This window comes from Salvelinus sp. IW2-2015, unplaced genomic scaffold (genome assembly GCF_002910315.2).
Source record: "Salvelinus sp. IW2-2015 unplaced genomic scaffold, ASM291031v2 Un_scaffold1214, whole genome shotgun sequence".
Taxonomy (NCBI): domain Eukaryota; kingdom Metazoa; phylum Chordata; class Actinopteri; order Salmoniformes; family Salmonidae; genus Salvelinus; species Salvelinus sp. IW2-2015.
Window position 1 is genome coordinate 201,071 of NW_019942782.1, and position 17,539 is coordinate 218,609.

At 42.1% G+C, this 17,539-nt stretch overlaps 2 non-coding genes across 2 annotated transcripts; both read right to left on the bottom strand.

Annotated features, from left to right (window-relative positions):
- Positions 1 to 16,845: 16,845 nt before the first annotated feature.
- On the bottom strand, positions 16,846 to 16,933 carry trnay-gua (transfer RNA tyrosine (anticodon GUA)). The gene is given in 2 exon segments: positions 16,846 to 16,881; positions 16,897 to 16,933. It is a non-coding gene; the product is annotated as a tRNA-Tyr (tRNA).
- A 100-nt stretch (positions 16,934 to 17,033) lies between these two features.
- trnaa-ugc (transfer RNA alanine (anticodon UGC)) lies at positions 17,034 to 17,105 on the bottom strand. The gene has a single exon. It is a non-coding gene; the product is annotated as a tRNA-Ala (tRNA).
- Between the last annotated feature and the right edge of the window lie 434 nt (positions 17,106 to 17,539).

The following is a 17,539-nucleotide window of genomic DNA, read 5'->3' on the forward strand; positions in this document are numbered from 1 at the left end:
GGAAGGCCCTGAAAAATTGTCAAAGACCCCAGCCACCCCAGCCATGGACTGTTTCTCTCTGCTACCACATGGCAAGCGGTACCGGAGCGCCAAGTCTTGGACCAAAATACTTTTTCAACAGCTTTTACTCCCAAGCATAAAGACTCCTGAACAGGTAATCAAATGGCTACCCGGACTATTTGCATTGTGCCCACCACTCCCCCGCCAACCTCTTTTACGCTGCTGCTATCTCTAGATATCATCTATGCCATAGTCACTTTACTATACATTCACATACATATTAACTCCACTAGCCCGACTAACCGGTGCCCCGCACATTGGCTACACCGGACTATTTGCATTATGTGCCACCAACCCCACCCGCCAACCCACTCTTTACGCTGCTGCTACTCTTTGTTTATCATCTATGCGTAGTCACCTTTGACTATACCTACATGTACATTTTACCACCGACCCTGCTGGAACACTTCAGCTCGCTCTTCAGCTTGCAGCACCAGACCCCTCGCGTGGAACATCAGCTCCTGCTCAGCTGCAGCACCACACGACCCTGCTGGAAAACACTCAGCTCAGCTGCAGCACCACCGACCCTGCTGAACACTCAGCTCAGCTGCAGCACCACCGACCCTGCTGGAACACTCAGCTCGCTGCAGGCACCACCGGGACCGCTGCTGGAACCTCAGCTCCTGCTCAGCTGCAGCACCACGACCCTGCTGGGCTGGAACACTCAGCTCAGCTGCAGCACCACCAACCCTGCTGGAACACTCAGTGACTAAAAACAATAGAAAATGTCACAATTGTTTGTGCAAATAAATGTTTAAACACAACTTGAATGCATTTGGTTTACTCTTTTCAAATAAAGGAATACCAATTACATACCTGGATCATCCGGTGCGTCTTGCATATCCGTTTACCCCTCCACCTCCATCACTACTCCACTCAGGAGGGATTCCCCTGTAATATCGACAAGTCGCTCATCAAGGGGGTTGAGCTTCGGTGTCCCCTTTCCCCCGCCCGTGGCACAAACACTTTGTCTGTGTAAGGCTATGCGCCTTTTGGCCTCCACTTTTATGTCGGGGACCACTTTTTTTTATTGCTGAGAGGGTCCGACCTGAGCCAGCAGTATTCACAGCGTCCMTGACATGCTACCACTCTAACGCCTTTTTGGCATTTGTAATGCCCACACTGTCCACCAAACAATATATTTTTTCTTGCTTCAACCTACCCATAACAACTTCCATTTCACACTAGGTGATTTTCTTTTTTTTTAGCCTTTCTGTCGGGATTTGCCGTCATTGTCGTCATGCAGTCAGTATGGGTGAATATTAATTAGTGGCGTTTCACTGACTATTTATAGGCAACTATGMGCGTTAAAAGGGTGGGACAAGACGCTCGCTCACGTGCGCCAAATACCGAGTTGATTGTGATWTATAAAGGGAAACTGGCGTGGGACGTGCTTTGCCACTGTGTTATAAATATGAATATTTTTGTGCATAAGCACTTTCTGTTTTTTGTCCGTATGCCACACTTTGACGTGAATCCTCCAKGCAGTTTTATAAATGAGACCCCAGCTGTGCAGGTGAATTTTGCGCAAATTGATGGTTTAACGAGACATCAGCTTTCGATAATCTAGTGCCATCGATGGTTGCAATAAGCCCCTTGTTATTTGATTACATTCCAATAGGCTGCATTRTGTAGGCTACCCGTRAGCCTATCGATTGTCACGTAATAAAAAGGTGTGAAAACCCATCATAGGCTACAGGTTTGTGTTTCGCTGGCTGAGTTGATTAGGCCTGACTGTAGAACAATCAACTTTGTGGATGCTCGCGTTTTATAGTTAGGCTATGTATAATTTGCAGAAGTGTGTACCTACTGAAAATCTGTACTTAAGTAAAAGTGCTGTAACTTATCTCGAGTTACTTATCTAGATTGTCATTTACTCAAGTAAAAGTATCCCTCTTAAGAAACAACTCAAGTAAGAGTTAAAAGTATCCAGTGTCACGGCGGTCGTATGAATAATCGGACCAAGGCGCAGCGTGAGTAGAGTTCCTACATTTTAACCATAGTGAAACTTCCAAAAACAACAAAGATATAACGATCTCGAAATAGGTAGCYCACACAGAAACTCATACAAAACAAACCGATATCCCACATCGCAGGTGGGTAAAAGGACACACTAAGTATGATCCCCGATTAGAGGTAACGATCATCAGCTGCCTCTAATTGGGAACCATATACACACACACCAACATAGAAATACAATACCTAGAAACCCCCCTAGTCACGCCCTGACCTAAAACACCATAGAGAACCCCGAGGACTCTCTATGTCAGGGTGTGACTATCCAAACCTACTTAAGAACTAGTTTTCACATTTTGTGAGGTCATTTTTACATCTCATGGTAAACTGAAACAGCAAAACAAAAAAGGACAACAACTTACTGCAATTGATTTGACAATAATTTATAAAGCCTGCCAGCACTATCTTGCAGATGTCCTCCAGCACAGGTAGTCTAAAACGAATACTGAAATCAAACAAAGTCTGCAGGCTGTACTGTTGCCAGCACCATCTTGTCCTCCAGCACACGTAGTCTGCAACGAAGACTGAAATCAAACAAAGTCTGCAGGCTGTACTGTTGCCAGCACCATCTTGTCCTCCAGCACACGTAGTCTGCAACGAAGACTGAAATCAAACAAAGTCTGCAGGCTGTACTGTTTTTATTACGGCCATTCAAAGGTGACTTATATCTATCAATATGCTCAACTTCATAAAAGGTTAAATGGTACACGAGACATTGGAATAATAATGAAAATGTCACAATATCATTTGAAGTACATGTGAACGTGAACAAAAGGTTTACACCAAGTGTGCTGTTAGATTTTCACTCAGAATGAATATCAAGAGAGTCATTTAAGTGATACAACAGTCAAACAACAATCGATATCTACATTTCACTATCATGTTACTACTACTGCAAATCAGACACATTTCAGCATGGAATTAAACATCAAGGTAGGTATTCAGGTAGAATAATGTAAGTAATAAATAATCAAACAGTGCAGATATCAGTTGCCATAGTCACTCAATCATCTTTTTCCTGCCAAGGTAGGATTTATCAGTCATGTCTAGACGGTATACAGCTTTTGTCAAATTGACATAATTTCAGTTGACCCTTTATTTAACTTTAACCTACTCCTCCTAAACTGCTATGTTAATTACGCTAACCTGCTATGTTATTACGCTAATCTGCTATGTTAATTATCCTAACCTGCTATGTTAATTATCGTAACCTGCTGGATAAATAACCTAACCTGCCACGAAAAGTCCATTTTTGACAAAAGCTGTATCCCTTCTAGACAACACCGTATTTACCTCCAGCCTCGTCCTCTTCTTAACCTCTCCTTTCCACTCTGAAGGGAATTTCCTTTTCTTCGCTGGCCTTTCTCCTCCCTCGGTCGAGCCACTACAACCTGTAAATAAAAGACACACACAAAAAATTGATTTGGCACAAACAGTTTAGTGAGATGTACACTGACTGTATGACAGATCTGCTTATACAGACTTGTCATGAAAACAGAATGCCATTTAGACACACACACACACACACACACACACACACACACACACACACACACACCACACACACACACACACACACACACACACACACACACACACACACACACACATGCGTGGGAGGATGCTGTGGTGGACTGACCTGTTGATCTAGCTATATGGTTTGACACATGCAGCTAGTTAGCTAGCTTAGTCAGTTGATCTGTTCATTCTTTATGCCATAAGGTGGCTAGCTAGCTAGCTTAGTCATTTTGATCTGTTCATTCTTTATGCCATAAGGTGGCTAGCTAGCTAGCTAGCTTAGTCAGTTGATCTGTTCATTCTTTATGCCATAAGGTGGCTAGCTAGCTAGCTTAGTCAGTTGATCTGTTCATTCTTATGCCATAAGGTGGCTAGTTAGCTAGCTTAGTCAGTTGATCTGTTCATTCTTTATGCCATAAGGTGGCTAGTTAGTAGCTCAGTCAGTTGATCTGTTCATTCTTTATGCCATAAGGTGGCTAGCTAGCTAGCTTAGTCAGTTGATCTGTTCATTCTTTATGCCATAAGGTGGCTAGCTAGCTAGCTTAGTCAGTTGATCTGTTCATTCTTTTATGCCATAAGGTGGCTAGCTTAGCTAGCTTAGTCAGTTGATCTGTTCATTCTTTATGCCATAAGGTGGCTAGTTAGCTAGCTTAGTCAGTTGATCTGTTTCATTCTTTTATGCCATAAGGTGGCTAGTTAGCTAGCTTAGTCAGTTGATCTGTTCATTCTTTATGCCATAAGGTGGCTAGCTAGCTAGCTTGTCAGTTGATCTGTTCATTCTTTATGCCATAAGGTGGCTAGCTAGCTAGCTTAGTCAGTTGATCTGTTCATTCTTTATGCCATAAGGTGGCTAGCTAGCTAGCTTAGTCAGTTGATCTGTTCATTCTTTATGCCATAAGGTGGCTAGCTAGCTAGCTTAGTCAGTTGATCTGTTCATTCTTTATGCCATAAGGTGGCTAGTTAGCTAGCTTAGTCAGTTGATCTGTTCATTCTTTATGCCATAAGGTGGCTAGTTAGCCAACAAACGGATCATACAGGGAGCTAAAAACAGGAGATTAAGCCATTTGATTTGCACTCGCCCTCGAACACAATTTCAACGGCAGAATTATATCTTAGAAATACTTATCTTACTGCAGAAATATATAATATTACAAAGGCAAAAGGTAATTAAAGTGCAACTAACCTCTGATTGCGTCTGGCAAAAGAACGCAAGAACAAAAATATCGTCAGGAGTGAAGACATGCACTTAACTTCAAGAGACAAGGTGAAGATACAGGGTTGTCGGACCACTCTGAGAGCCTGGACTAAAGAGATTTGATGTCAAGCTCTTTTGAATGCATTTCGTTGGTCAAGGGGTTAAGAAACGTACATACAGACATAAAGGGGAACCAACCATTCATGTAAAAAAAAATGTGGCGGTAGGTTTTCATCCATTCCAACAGCGATGATGTAATAATATAAATATATGCAACTGAAGTGATTTGGTAAAATGTAAACAGAGTAAAAAGTATGTCACAGCAGGTAGCCGGTAGCCTCGTGGATCGAGTGTTGAGCCAGTAACCGAAAGGTTGCTAGACTGAATCCCCGAGCTGACAAGGTAAAAATCTGTTGTTCTGCCCCTGAATAAGGCAGTTAACCCACTGTTCCTAGGCTGTCATTGTAAAAACAAATCTCTTCTAAACTGACTTACCTACATTAATAAAAACTATATATACTTCTTCAGAAATGACTTGAGTAACTAGAACAGTACTAGTTCCTCCAGACAGTAACTAGTAACTAGAAAGTACTAGTTCCTCCAGACAGTAACTAGTAACTAGAACAGTACTAGTTCCTCCAGACGTAACTAGTAACTAGTAACTTTGAACAGTACTAGTTCCTCCATAACAGACAGTAACTAGTAACTAGTAACTTTTGAACAGTACTAGTTCCTCCAGACAGTAACTAGAACAGTACTAGTTTTCCTCCAGACAGTAACTAGTAACTTTGAACAGTACTAGTTCCTCCAGACAGTAACTAGTAACTAGCAACAGTACTAGTTCCTCCAGACAGTAACTAGTAACTTTGAACAATGTACTAGTTCCTCCAGACAGTAACTAGTAACTAGAACAGTACTAGTTCCTCCCAGACAGTAACTAGTAACTAGAACAGTACTAGTTCCTCCAGACAGTAACTAGTAACTAGTAACTTTGAACAGTATACGTTCCTCCAGACAGTAATAGTACTAGTAACTTTGAAACAGTACTAGTTCCTCCAGACAGTAACTAGTAACTTTGAACAGTACTAGTTCCTCCAGACAGTAACTAGTAACTAGAACAGTACTAGTTCCTCCAGACAGTAACTAGTAACTAGAACAGTACTAGTTCCTCCAGACAGTACCTAGTAACTAGTAACTTTGAACAGTACTAGGTCCTCCAGACAGTAACTAGTAACTTTGACAGTACTAGTTCTCCAGACAGTAACTAGTAACTTTGAACAGTACTAGTTCCTCCAGACAGTAACTAGTAACTTTGAACAGTACTAGTTCCTCCAGACAGTAACTAGTAACTTTGAACAGTACTAGGTCCTCCAGACAGTAACTAGTAACTTTGAACAGTACTAGGTCCTCCAGACAGTAACTAGTAACTTTGAACAGTACTAGGTCCTCCAGACAGTAACTAGTAACTTTGAACAGTACTAGTTCCTCCAGACAGTAACTAGTAACTAGAACAATACTAGTTTTCACAGAGAGTAGCTAGAACAGAACTAGTTCCTCTGGACATTCAAAGGGCTGTATTGAGCCAGATTCTAACCCATGCTGGCATCTGCCTGTTGGGATCAGCGTCACACAGGTACTTCGACTACCATGAATTTATTCTGCCTATTGTTTACCTTCAACACATAATAAAACAATTGATATAAAAAACTGAGTGCATCTACCCGTTACAAATATTTTCAATTTATTATCATCCACATAATAATTCACACGAGACTATCTGAAGCCTGCACATATCTTGCATTGGCTATTTCAACGGATGCCCAATGGGCCTGCAGTCTAATTTATTGTATAACCTACAAACACCGCTTCCAGCTGCGCCCCAGTGGAGATTCTAAATATTATTATTTTAATTTTATTTATTTCACCTTTATTTAACCAGGTAGGCCAGCTGAGTTCTCCTTTACAACTGCGACCTGGCCAAGATAAAGCAAAGCAGTGCCGACAAAAACAACACAGTTACACATGGGATAAACAAACGTACAGTCAATAACACAATAGAAAAATCTGTATACAGTGTGTGCAAATGAGGTAAGGCAATACGTAGGCCATAGTGGAGACGTAATTACAATTCAGCAATTAACACTGGAGTGATAGATGCGCAGATGAGGATGTGCAAGTAGAAATATTGGTGTGCAAAAGATCAGAAAAACCAAAGCAAATATGGGATGATGTAGGTAGTTMGTTGGATGGGCTATTTACAGATGGGCTGTGTACAGCTGCAGCGATCGGTAAGCTGCTCTGACAGCTGATGCTTAAAGTTGGTGAGAGAGATATAAGTCTCCAACTTCAGTTTTATAAGGGTATGTTTGGCAGCATGAGTGAAGGAGGCTTTGTTACAAAATAGGAAGCCAATTCTAGATTTTATTCTGGATTGGAGATGCTTAATATGAGTCTGGAAGGAGAGTTTACAGTCTAGCCAGACACCTAGGTATTTATAGTTGTCCACATATTCTAAGTCAGAACTGTCCAGAGTAGTGATGCTAGTCGGGCGGGCGGGTGCGGGCAGCGATCGGTTGAAGAGCATGCATTTTGTTTTACTAGCATTTAAGAGCAGTTGGAGGCCACGGAAGGAGAGTTGTATGGCATTGAAGCTCGTRTGGAGGMTTGTTAACACAGTGTCCAAAGAAGGGCCAGWTGTATACAGAATGYTGTCGTCTGCYTAGAGGTGGATCAGAGAATCACCCGCAGCAAMAGCYACATCYTTGATATATACAGAGAAAAGAGTCGGCCCGAGAATTGAACCCTGTGGCACCCCCATAGAGACTGCCAGGGGTCTGGACAACAGGCCTTCCGATTTGACACACTGAACTCTATCTGAGAAGTACTTAGTGAACCAGGTGAGGCAGTCATTAGAGAAACCAAGGCTGTTGAGTCTGCCAATAAGAATACAAGTTTTAAATATCCATTCAAATCCTCCTGCTGCAGGATTATTTTCCTTCTGTCACGAAATGGGTCAAACTAAGATCCTACATCTGTATACTCTGATTTTTGCCTCAACATAGTGTGAAATACACATAGAAACAGTTGCCTAAATGTAGGCTAATTTTGCTGGGGGGGGCAATAAGGAGATTCAGAATCRTTCCCAACCACGGGATCTTTCCCACACGCATTTCAATTGTTTTGGTCGAGTTCAATTGACCTCTGTACCTCATGTATGGGTAGGCCTATTACTATAGCAACATTGCAGACATAAAGTAGGCCTAACACTGTATTTTGGTCAGAGAAAAGCTTCATGTGGTGGCTGGTAGCCTAGTGGTTAGAGCATTGGGCCAGTAACTGAAAGGTTGCTGAATCAAATCCCTGAGCTGACAAGGTAAAAATCTGTCATTCTACCCCTGAACAAGGCAGTGTTCCCCGGTAGGCGGTCATTGTATATAAGAATTTGTATATAAGAATTTTTTCTTAACTGATTTGCCTAGGTAAATGCAGGTTAAATGTGGCCTGCTTGTTGTGTGTATGTGTCACTGCTTTAATGTACAAACACACACACTACATGTWAATGTATGTAAATTGTAAAGTCTTATCTGTAATGTATTTTTTCATTATATGTTTGACCTCAGTAAGACTAGCTGTCGGCTTATTTGACAAGGCAAATAAACAGCTCAGCCCAACGGATGCTGGGTGAAATGACTGACTGAGTATTCACTGCGTTTAACATCTCTACGCAGGAGAAAATAAGTCTGCTATTGAATTATGCTCCTCAAGATGTTAGACATTACTGTGTCCTGAAAATAATATATTTTAGCATCCCCTTTTCAGAGCAAGTCTGTTTTGAGTTGAGATATACAGTACTCGAGAAAAAGTTATCCTCTTTCTAAGCCATCTTCTACTCTCACACTCACACACACGACGCTCTCACACATCTCACACACTTCTCACACACACTCTCACACACACACTCACACACACACACACTCACACACACACACACACACACACACACACACACACACACACACACACACACACAACACACACACACACACACACACACACACACACACACACACACACACACACACAACCACACACACACACACACACACACACACACACACACACACTCACACACCAAACAGTGAGGCAGGAGCTACATCCTAAAGAATTGAGGGGGACTGGGGAGCAATTACATTCAGCTGGAGACTTTTTAATGCTCTCTCTCATGCTTTCCTCCTGCGTGTTCTCCTCCATAAACCCTCCTGGAAGATTCATCTCAAAGTCAAATAGAAGAACTGCAGTCATTAAGGGCTGTATGGTGGAACATGGACGAGACAGGGGGACACCAGGGATAACCAGCCATGCTTGAAAGGATTGGAAATATGGTACACTCAGACTACAGACCACAAATAGGATTTTGACCAATAATTGTTATGCTATCTTAACACTTACCCTAAGGGGTGGTTAGTCCACTAACTGTTATACTGTCTTAACCCTTACTTTAAGGGGGGGGGGGGGTTGTCCACTAACTGTTATACTATCTTAATCTTGTCAATAGGGAGCGCTATTTTCACTTTGGAAAAAATCGTGCCCAATTTAAATGGCCTCGTACTCTATTCTAGATCATACAATATGAATATTATTATTACTATTGGATAGAAAACACTCAAGTTTCTAAAACTGTTTGAATTATATCTGTGAGTAAAACAGAACTCATTTGGCAGCAAACTTCCAGACAGGAAGTGAAAATGGGGCTCTGTTTCAGGGCCTGCCTATTCAACTGGCTTATATTTATCGATATACATGCACTTCATACGCCTTCCACTAGATGTCAACAGGCAGTGGAAGGTGGAATGGGGTGTCTAGCTTGATCTGAGGTCGAACAAGAGCTTTTGGAGTGGCAGGTCAGGAATTTCCTTTGTCTACCAAGGCGCGCGAAGCACCTCGATATTGTCTTCTGATAAGCGTTCGGTTTACACGGCGAATATCTCCGGCTCTGATTTTATTTGATACATGTGATAATAACATCGTAAAGTAGGTTTTTTGAACCGAGTTTTATCAGATTATTCAACGTTTATTGGGACTTTTGGAGTTTTCCGTTCTTTGCGTCGAGAGAAAATGGGAACGTTATCAACATTGGCTGGCATTGTGGCGCGAATTCGACAGAAGAAAAGGACATTCTAAAACCAAACAACGATTTATTCTGGACCAAGGACTCCTTGTACAAGATTCTGATGGAAGCTCAGCAAAAGTAAGAACAATTTATGATGTTATTTCGTATTTCCGTGGAAAATGTTGAGTCCTATTTTCCGCCCTTTTTGCGGGCGCTGTCTCGCTATAACGTAAGCTGTTTGATATGGTAAAGTTATTTTAAAAAATCTAACACGGCGATTGCATTAAGAACTAGTGTATCTTTCATTTGCTGTCCAACATGTATTTTTTTGTAAAGTTTATGATGAGTTCTTTGGTCAGATTAGGTGAGTGTCCAAACTAGCTCCGGACAATTTGGTGAATCGATGCTACATATTCACAATGTATAACCACGGTTTGCAGCTCAAAATATAAACATTTTCGAACAAAACATAAGTGTATTGTATAACCTGATGTTATAAGACTGTCATCTGATGAAGTTGGTCAAGGTTAGTGATTCATTTTATATCTTTTGCTAGTTTTTGCGATCGCTACCTTTTGCTGCTGATAAATGCATTTGTGTGTTTGGCTATTGTGGTAAGCTAATATAATGCTATATTGTGTTTTCGCTGTAAAACACTTAAAAAATCTGAAATATTGGCTGGATTCACAAGATGTTTATCTTTCATTTGCTGTACACCATGTATTTTTCATAAATGTTTTATGATGAGTATTTAGCTATTTCACGTTGCTCTCTGTAGTTATTCTTGCTGCTTCGGTGCTATTTGTGATTGTAGCTGCAATGTAAAACTATGATTTATACCTGAAATATGCAAATTTTTSGAACAAAACATAGATTTATTGTATAACATGTTATAAGACTGTCATCTGATGAAGTTGTTTCTTGGTTAGTGACTAATTCTATCTCTATTTGGGGGGTTTTGTGCAAGCTACCTGTGCTGTGAAAGAAAGAAATGTCTGTGCTTTTTTGTATTTGGTGGTGAGCTAACATAAATATACGTGGTGTTTTCGCTGTAAAACATTTTTTTAAATCGGACATGTTGGCTGGATTCGCAAGATGTTTATCTTTCATTTGCTGTATTGGACTTGTTAATGTGTGAAAGTTAAATATTTCGAAAAATATTTTTTGAATTTCGCCTTTTCAGTGGAATGTGTGGGGGGGTTCCGCTAGCGGAACCCCGGGGCTAGAAAGGTTAAATGACCAACGCTCTAACCACTAGTTTACCTGTTGGTTACTCGTCCAACACTCTAACCACTAGTTTACCTGCTGGTTACTAGTCCAACTCTAACCACTAGTTTACCTGCTGGTTACTAGTCTAACACTAACCACTAGTTTACTTGCCGCCCCTATATGTTGATGTCAAGTCACAATATTTGTTTTTGGACGGAAGCTGTAAATATCGGAAAGAAACGGCACTTCTGTAGCCAATTATTTTATTCACCCCAAAAATAAAATGAAGGTGATGATGGTGATTAGAGTTGTTATTTTAGTGTTTTGCCCTCAACCTTTAACCAGCAGGTAAACTAGTGGTTAGAGCGTTGGGCATTTAACCAGCAGGTAAACTAGTGGTTAGAGCGTTMMGCATTTAACCAGCAGGTAAACTAGTGGTTAGAGCGTTGGGCATTTAACCAGCAGGTTGCTAGATCGAATCCCTGAGCTGACAAGGTCAAAATATGTCATTCTMCCCCTGAGTAAGGCAGTTAACCCGCGGGTGCTGAAGACGTGGATGTTTTATAAGGCAGCCCCCCGCACCTCTCTGATTCAGAGGGGTTGGGTTAAATGTTCAAGATGCATTCAGTTGTACAACTGACTAGGTATCCCCATTCCCTACTTGAGGAGTTACTGGCTAGCTACAAGTGGCAAGCTTAGCTAACAATCTAGCTATATTTGGTCGCGACGTGCATGACCAGAATGAAACATCGATAAACCATCAAAGGTACACCACATTTATGTTTAAAAATGGAGAACAATGTTTCGTGCCCAAAGTCGACCGTTAAAGCACATTTCCTGCTATTCTACACATTTTACCAGCTGATCATATGATCATGTGATCATGTGATCATGTGCTATCTGGGGGGCCCATGACATTTTTTTTTTTTTTTTTTACATTTTAATGAAATTATTGGGGGGGACTAATGGACCTGCTCTGAGGGCATGTCCCCCCATCCCCTGTGGCATCCCCTGTGGCATCCCCTGTGGCAATTTCACCTATGCCACACACACACACACACACCAGAGTGATGAGAAAGTCAAGGTTGATGAAGCCTCCAGAAAAAGGTTTGCCACGCCGCATCAGAGATGGGCCTGGCCGCAATCATGTCCTGCTTTTCTAAGAAGGCTGAGAGTGTTTTGGTGAGAGACAGGAAGCCAGAGAGGGGAAATGAAAAGCAATAGAGAGGAAGATGAATCTGGAGCAGATCCTTTACTGATATCTCTAGCTATTTGGTATGGAACATCAACATCTGGTGCACTCCTTCTCTCCACGTTTCCACGTCCTCTCCCTCTCATCCTACCCTTTCATCTCTCGCTTTGTCTCACTGTCACTCTCTGTCTATTTCAGTCTCCTCTTCCTATTGTTCTCCATCCTCCTTTCCCTCCCACCTTTTTTTTCTTCCCTCGCTCCTTCCTTTAAACTGACCCTCCGGTTTCTTGTTTTAGAGGTGTCCCTCCCTCCCCTCCTCCTTCCATCCCTCTCTCTCTCTCTCCATCACTGCTGTGATCTGGGTGACATTTCCTCAGTCACGCTACACAGAGGGTAGCGGCATACTCCAGGGGCAGGGGTCTCATTAGTGTGTGTGTGTGTGTGTGTGTGTGTGTGTGTGTGTGTGTGTGTGTGTGTGTCAAAGAGCGAGAGTGTGTGTGTGTGCATGTTCAGATCACATTAATGCACAACCCTTCACAGAGAAGAACTCTACTCCACATCGATGCCAAGAGGGTGTGTGTGCATGTTTAGATTACATTAATGCACAACACTTCACCGAGAATAACTCTACTCCACATCAATGCGAAGAGGGTGTGTGTGTGTGAAACAAATCGAGTTACACAACAGACTTAATGTCGAGATCCTTTTTATTGAAAAAGGTCTCCCTTACAATGTAACCTTTTAACAACCCCCTTCTATTCCTATCTTCCTCCCCTCTCTTCTCCCCCTCTCTTTTCTCTATCCCCTCCTTCTATTCCCCTCTTCCTCCTTCTCCCCCTCTCTTCTCTCTCTTTCTCTCTTCCCTCCTTCTATTCCCCCTTCCTCCTTCTCCCCCTCTTCTCTCTCTCTCTCTCCCCCTCTCTTCTCTCTTCCTCCCCTCCCCCTCTCTTCTCTCACTCCCCCTCTCTTCTCTCTTTTCCTCCTTCTCCCCTTCTCTTCTCTCACTCCCCCTCTCTTCTCTCTTCTTCCTCCTCTCCCCTCTCTTTCTCTCTTCTCCTCCTTCCATTCTCCTCCTCCTTTTATTCCCCTCCCTCTATATCCTCTCCTCTTGCTCTCTGTCCTTCTCCCCTCGATCTTCTTCTCTCTATTTCCCTTCCCCCTCTCCCTGCTTTCTCCCCCTCTATCTTCTCTCTCTCCTGTCTCCTTCTCCTCTGTCTCCCTCTCCTCTGTCTCCCTCTCCTCTGTCTCCCCGTCTATCTTCTCCCTACCCTCCTTCTCTGCCTCGAAATTCTGTTTCCTCTGGTGACGGCTCCAGGGCAGCCAGGGCAGGAGGGGAGGGAAGGGTGATGTCTCAACCCCCCTGGGGGGTCTGATTCTGGGGCAGGCCTCTCTGGCCCCTGGTCTCTCCAGGCCAACAATCGACTGTCTGACAGTGTTATGTTAACCGAGAGAATGGGACTGTGGATGGATACAGAGGAGAATGTGTGTTTTTGTCTGTATGTCTGTCTCTGTGTGACGATGTGTGTGTGAAGATGTGTGTGTGTGTGTGTGTGTGTGTGTGTGGATGGCCAGCACAGGGAGAGTAACTAATTTAGTCTGGAACTGGCTAGGTACTGTAGGTACTGTAGATATTGTAGGTATTGTAGATACTGTAGGTACTGTAGGTACTGGCTAGGTACTGTAGGTACTGTAGATACTGTAGGTACTGGCTAGGTACTGTAGGTATTGTAGATACTAGCAACGTAGTAGGTACTGTAGCTACTGTAGGTGTAGTGGCTTCCTTTTTACCATAGCCACTGCCCTAGCCTGAAGCGGGGTTGTTTCGTACGCATACAGTCCACACTCAAGGTTTCCAAACGGCCAAAACATTCAATGAGATCCAGGGATATGGTGCAACAAAAAGGTTTATTCTTCTTATATCTAACAAAAAAATGATTCTCCAATCAACTTAAAGCATAGATTACTTGATATGGAAAATACATAATATGACCTGTTTGTATGTCTGTATGGTCAAAAAACTATAACTAGCTAGGACTCCTCCCCCCGAAGGCCCAACTTCCTGCCTTTATCTTCTCTAGGGTAGGGGGCAGCATTCGGAATTTTGGATGAAATGCATGCCCAAATTAAACTGCTTGCATCTCGGGCCCAGAATATATTATATGCATATAACTGGTAGATTTGGATAGAAAACACTCTAAAGTTTCCAAAACTGTTAAAATAGTGTCTGTGAGTATAACAGAACTGATTTGGCAGGCGAAAACCTGAGAAAAATCCATTCAGGAAGTCGTTTTTTTGTTGGTTTTGTAGTTTTCTATTCAATGCCAATACAGTATCCATTGACTTAGGACTCAAAATGCAGTTTCTATGCCTTCCACTAGATGTCAACAGTCTTCAGAAATTGTTTCAGGCTTGTATTCTGAAAAATGAAGACGTAAGAGCAATCTTGAAGAGATGGGAACCCTGCCGTGTCACATAGCTTTTTCCTGCGCCGCAAGACCGAGGAGAGAGTGCGTTTTCTTGTTACCTTTTAAATTGATGACGTTATTGTCAGTTGAAATATTATCCGATTATTTAGCCCCGTGTGGCTAGTTGGTAGAGCATGGCGCTTGCAACGCAGGGTTGTGGTTCGATCCCACGGGGGCCAGTACAAAAAAAAAAAGTATGAATGTATTACTTGTTAAGTTCCCTCTGGATAAGAGCGTCTGCTAAATGACTTAAATGTAAATGTAGGCTAAAACAACCTGAGGTTGAATATAACATCGTTTGACATGTTTCTATGAAACTTTACGGATACAATTTGGATTTTTTGTCTTCCTGTTTTGATTGCGTTTGAGCCTGTGGATTACTGAAGAAAACGCGCGAACAAAGGTGTTTTTTGGGTATAAAGAGACTTATTTGATACAAAAATAAAAATTCTATTGAGTAGAATCGAAAGTCTGCTGAGTGCAAATATGGAACATTCATCAAAGTAAGGGATTAATTTTATCTCTATTTCTAAATATGTGGTAACTGTTCGGACTTGGCTGGTTTACTGCTTTGTAATGATTTGTCTGCTGGGCTATATTCTCAAATAATCGGTGTAAGGTATGCGTTCGCCATAAAGCATTATTAAAAATTTCTGTTTCTGGCGACACCATGTTGGATTCACCAAAGACGTGATTCCACGAAAGCAGTTCATCTTTAAACCTATGTAAAATATGTTTTGTTTCTGAATTTTTATTAATGAGTATTTTCCGTGTAATTTTGAAATTTGGCGCCAGTAGTTCAATTGGCTGTGAATGAGTGGGAACGCTACCGTCTCACGTGCCGAAGAGAGTTATCCTAACACACTTACACAGTACAATGAATGGGCAAGGGGGGGGCAAAAACGATTTACAGTAACAACAAATTAATATATCTCAACCAGGTAAATATAAATCATAAAGGTACGTACGTAATATTTCATCATATACATTAATATTTAATATATTTACACAAATGTACATGGAGCTCTGTATGTTCTGTCTTTTATACAAATATGTCCAAATCGGCTCTAACAGTAGGTATTGCAGGTACTGTAGGTAATGGAGATGCTGTAGATACTGGCTAGGTACTGTAGGTTCTGTAGATACTGTAGGTACTGTAGATACTGTAGATACTGGCTAGGTACTGTAGATATTGTAGGTACTGTAGATTCTGTAGATACTGGCTAGCTACTGTAGGTTCTGTAGATACTGTAGGTATTGTAGGTACTGAAGGTACCGTAGATACTGTAGATACTGGCTAGGTACTCCACATCACCCGAGGAACAGAGGAGGAGAAGGACGAGGGTACGGCTAAAGGCTATCAAAACTGGTCATCTAGTGCGTTGTGGACAGAGAAAAAAAGGAGCAGATTCATGGGCGTGTAAGAAAAAATTCAGGGCATAATGTACAGACAGGGGTATGGTGGGGTGCAGGAACAGTGGAGGTAAACACAGGCACGAAGTGATGGTAAGAGAGGTTGCATCTCTGGCGCTAGTTATGCTGGATGAGGTCACTGCTTGTGTGGGAGGTGGGACAAAGGAGGTATCTGAGGCATGTTGAGTGGGACTATGTGCTCCACAGTAAAGTTAAACAATGATAAATGCAGGGGATTGAGCCCAGGTCCTCATACATGCAAAGCATGCGCTCTTCTGCTGACCTACATCCCCTTAGAATGCCAGTAGTTGCATTTGGGGATAGAGAAAAAGTGAGCCGAGTGTAAAGAATTCTGTTTAACCCCGTCACTGCTGAAGATTGTTTCTCTCTCACTGGGGGTCTAGTGGTAAGGATTTGGCACGTTCACTGCAGCGTCCCGGGTTTGATTCCCGTTCAGGTAAATACTTACTTTTGTGGAAACACAAGGCAAACGTCAAAAAGTCGGCACAACCGCAGAAAAAGTTATCCTCCTTTGAGCCAGTGTGAGCCAGTGAAGGTCAACAAGATATGAATTCGGCGCTCTCAGGGAAAGATAATATATGTTAGTCAAAAAAGTCAAAGTGCACCTCTGTCAAAAAGGTGGCGCAAGCGACGAGAAAATGTCCACTCCTTCGAGCCGGATTTGAACCAACGACCTAAGGTTTGCTGCAATTATGACCTACAGTCCTCCGCTCTACCAACTGAGCAATCGAAGGTGGATGAGTATATCCAAAAGCCATGGCCTAGATGGTCAGAAGTTCAGCTGAGGCATATGTTGCCTCTTAAAATATAATCCGTAAAAATGTTATGGTTTCATGGAGATGCCGGGGATTGAACCCGGGTCCTCATACATGCAAAGCATGCGCTCTTCCACTGAGCTACATCCCCTCTGAGGAAACAACAGAAATCTCATAATTAAAATGACTCAAGCATGCAAGTATTTCACACCATTTTAAAGATACACTTCTTGTTAATCCCACCACAGTGTCCGATTTCAAAAAGGATTTACAGCGAAAGCACCACAAACGATTATGTTAGGTCACCGCAAAATCTCWGAAAAACACAGCCATTTTTTCCAGCCAAAGACAGGAGTCACAAAAAACAGAAATAGAGATAAAATGAATCACTTTAACCGCCAAATTGTGGAGTCAAGAAAAGTTAAAAATAGCATTATAAATCTTCACMTACCTTTGCTGATCTTCGTCGGAATGCACTCCCAGGACTCCCACTTCCACAAGAAAWGTTTGTTATTTTCGGTAATGTCCATCATTTATGTCCAAATAGCTATTTTTGTTAGCGTGTTTGGTAAACAAATCCAAAGT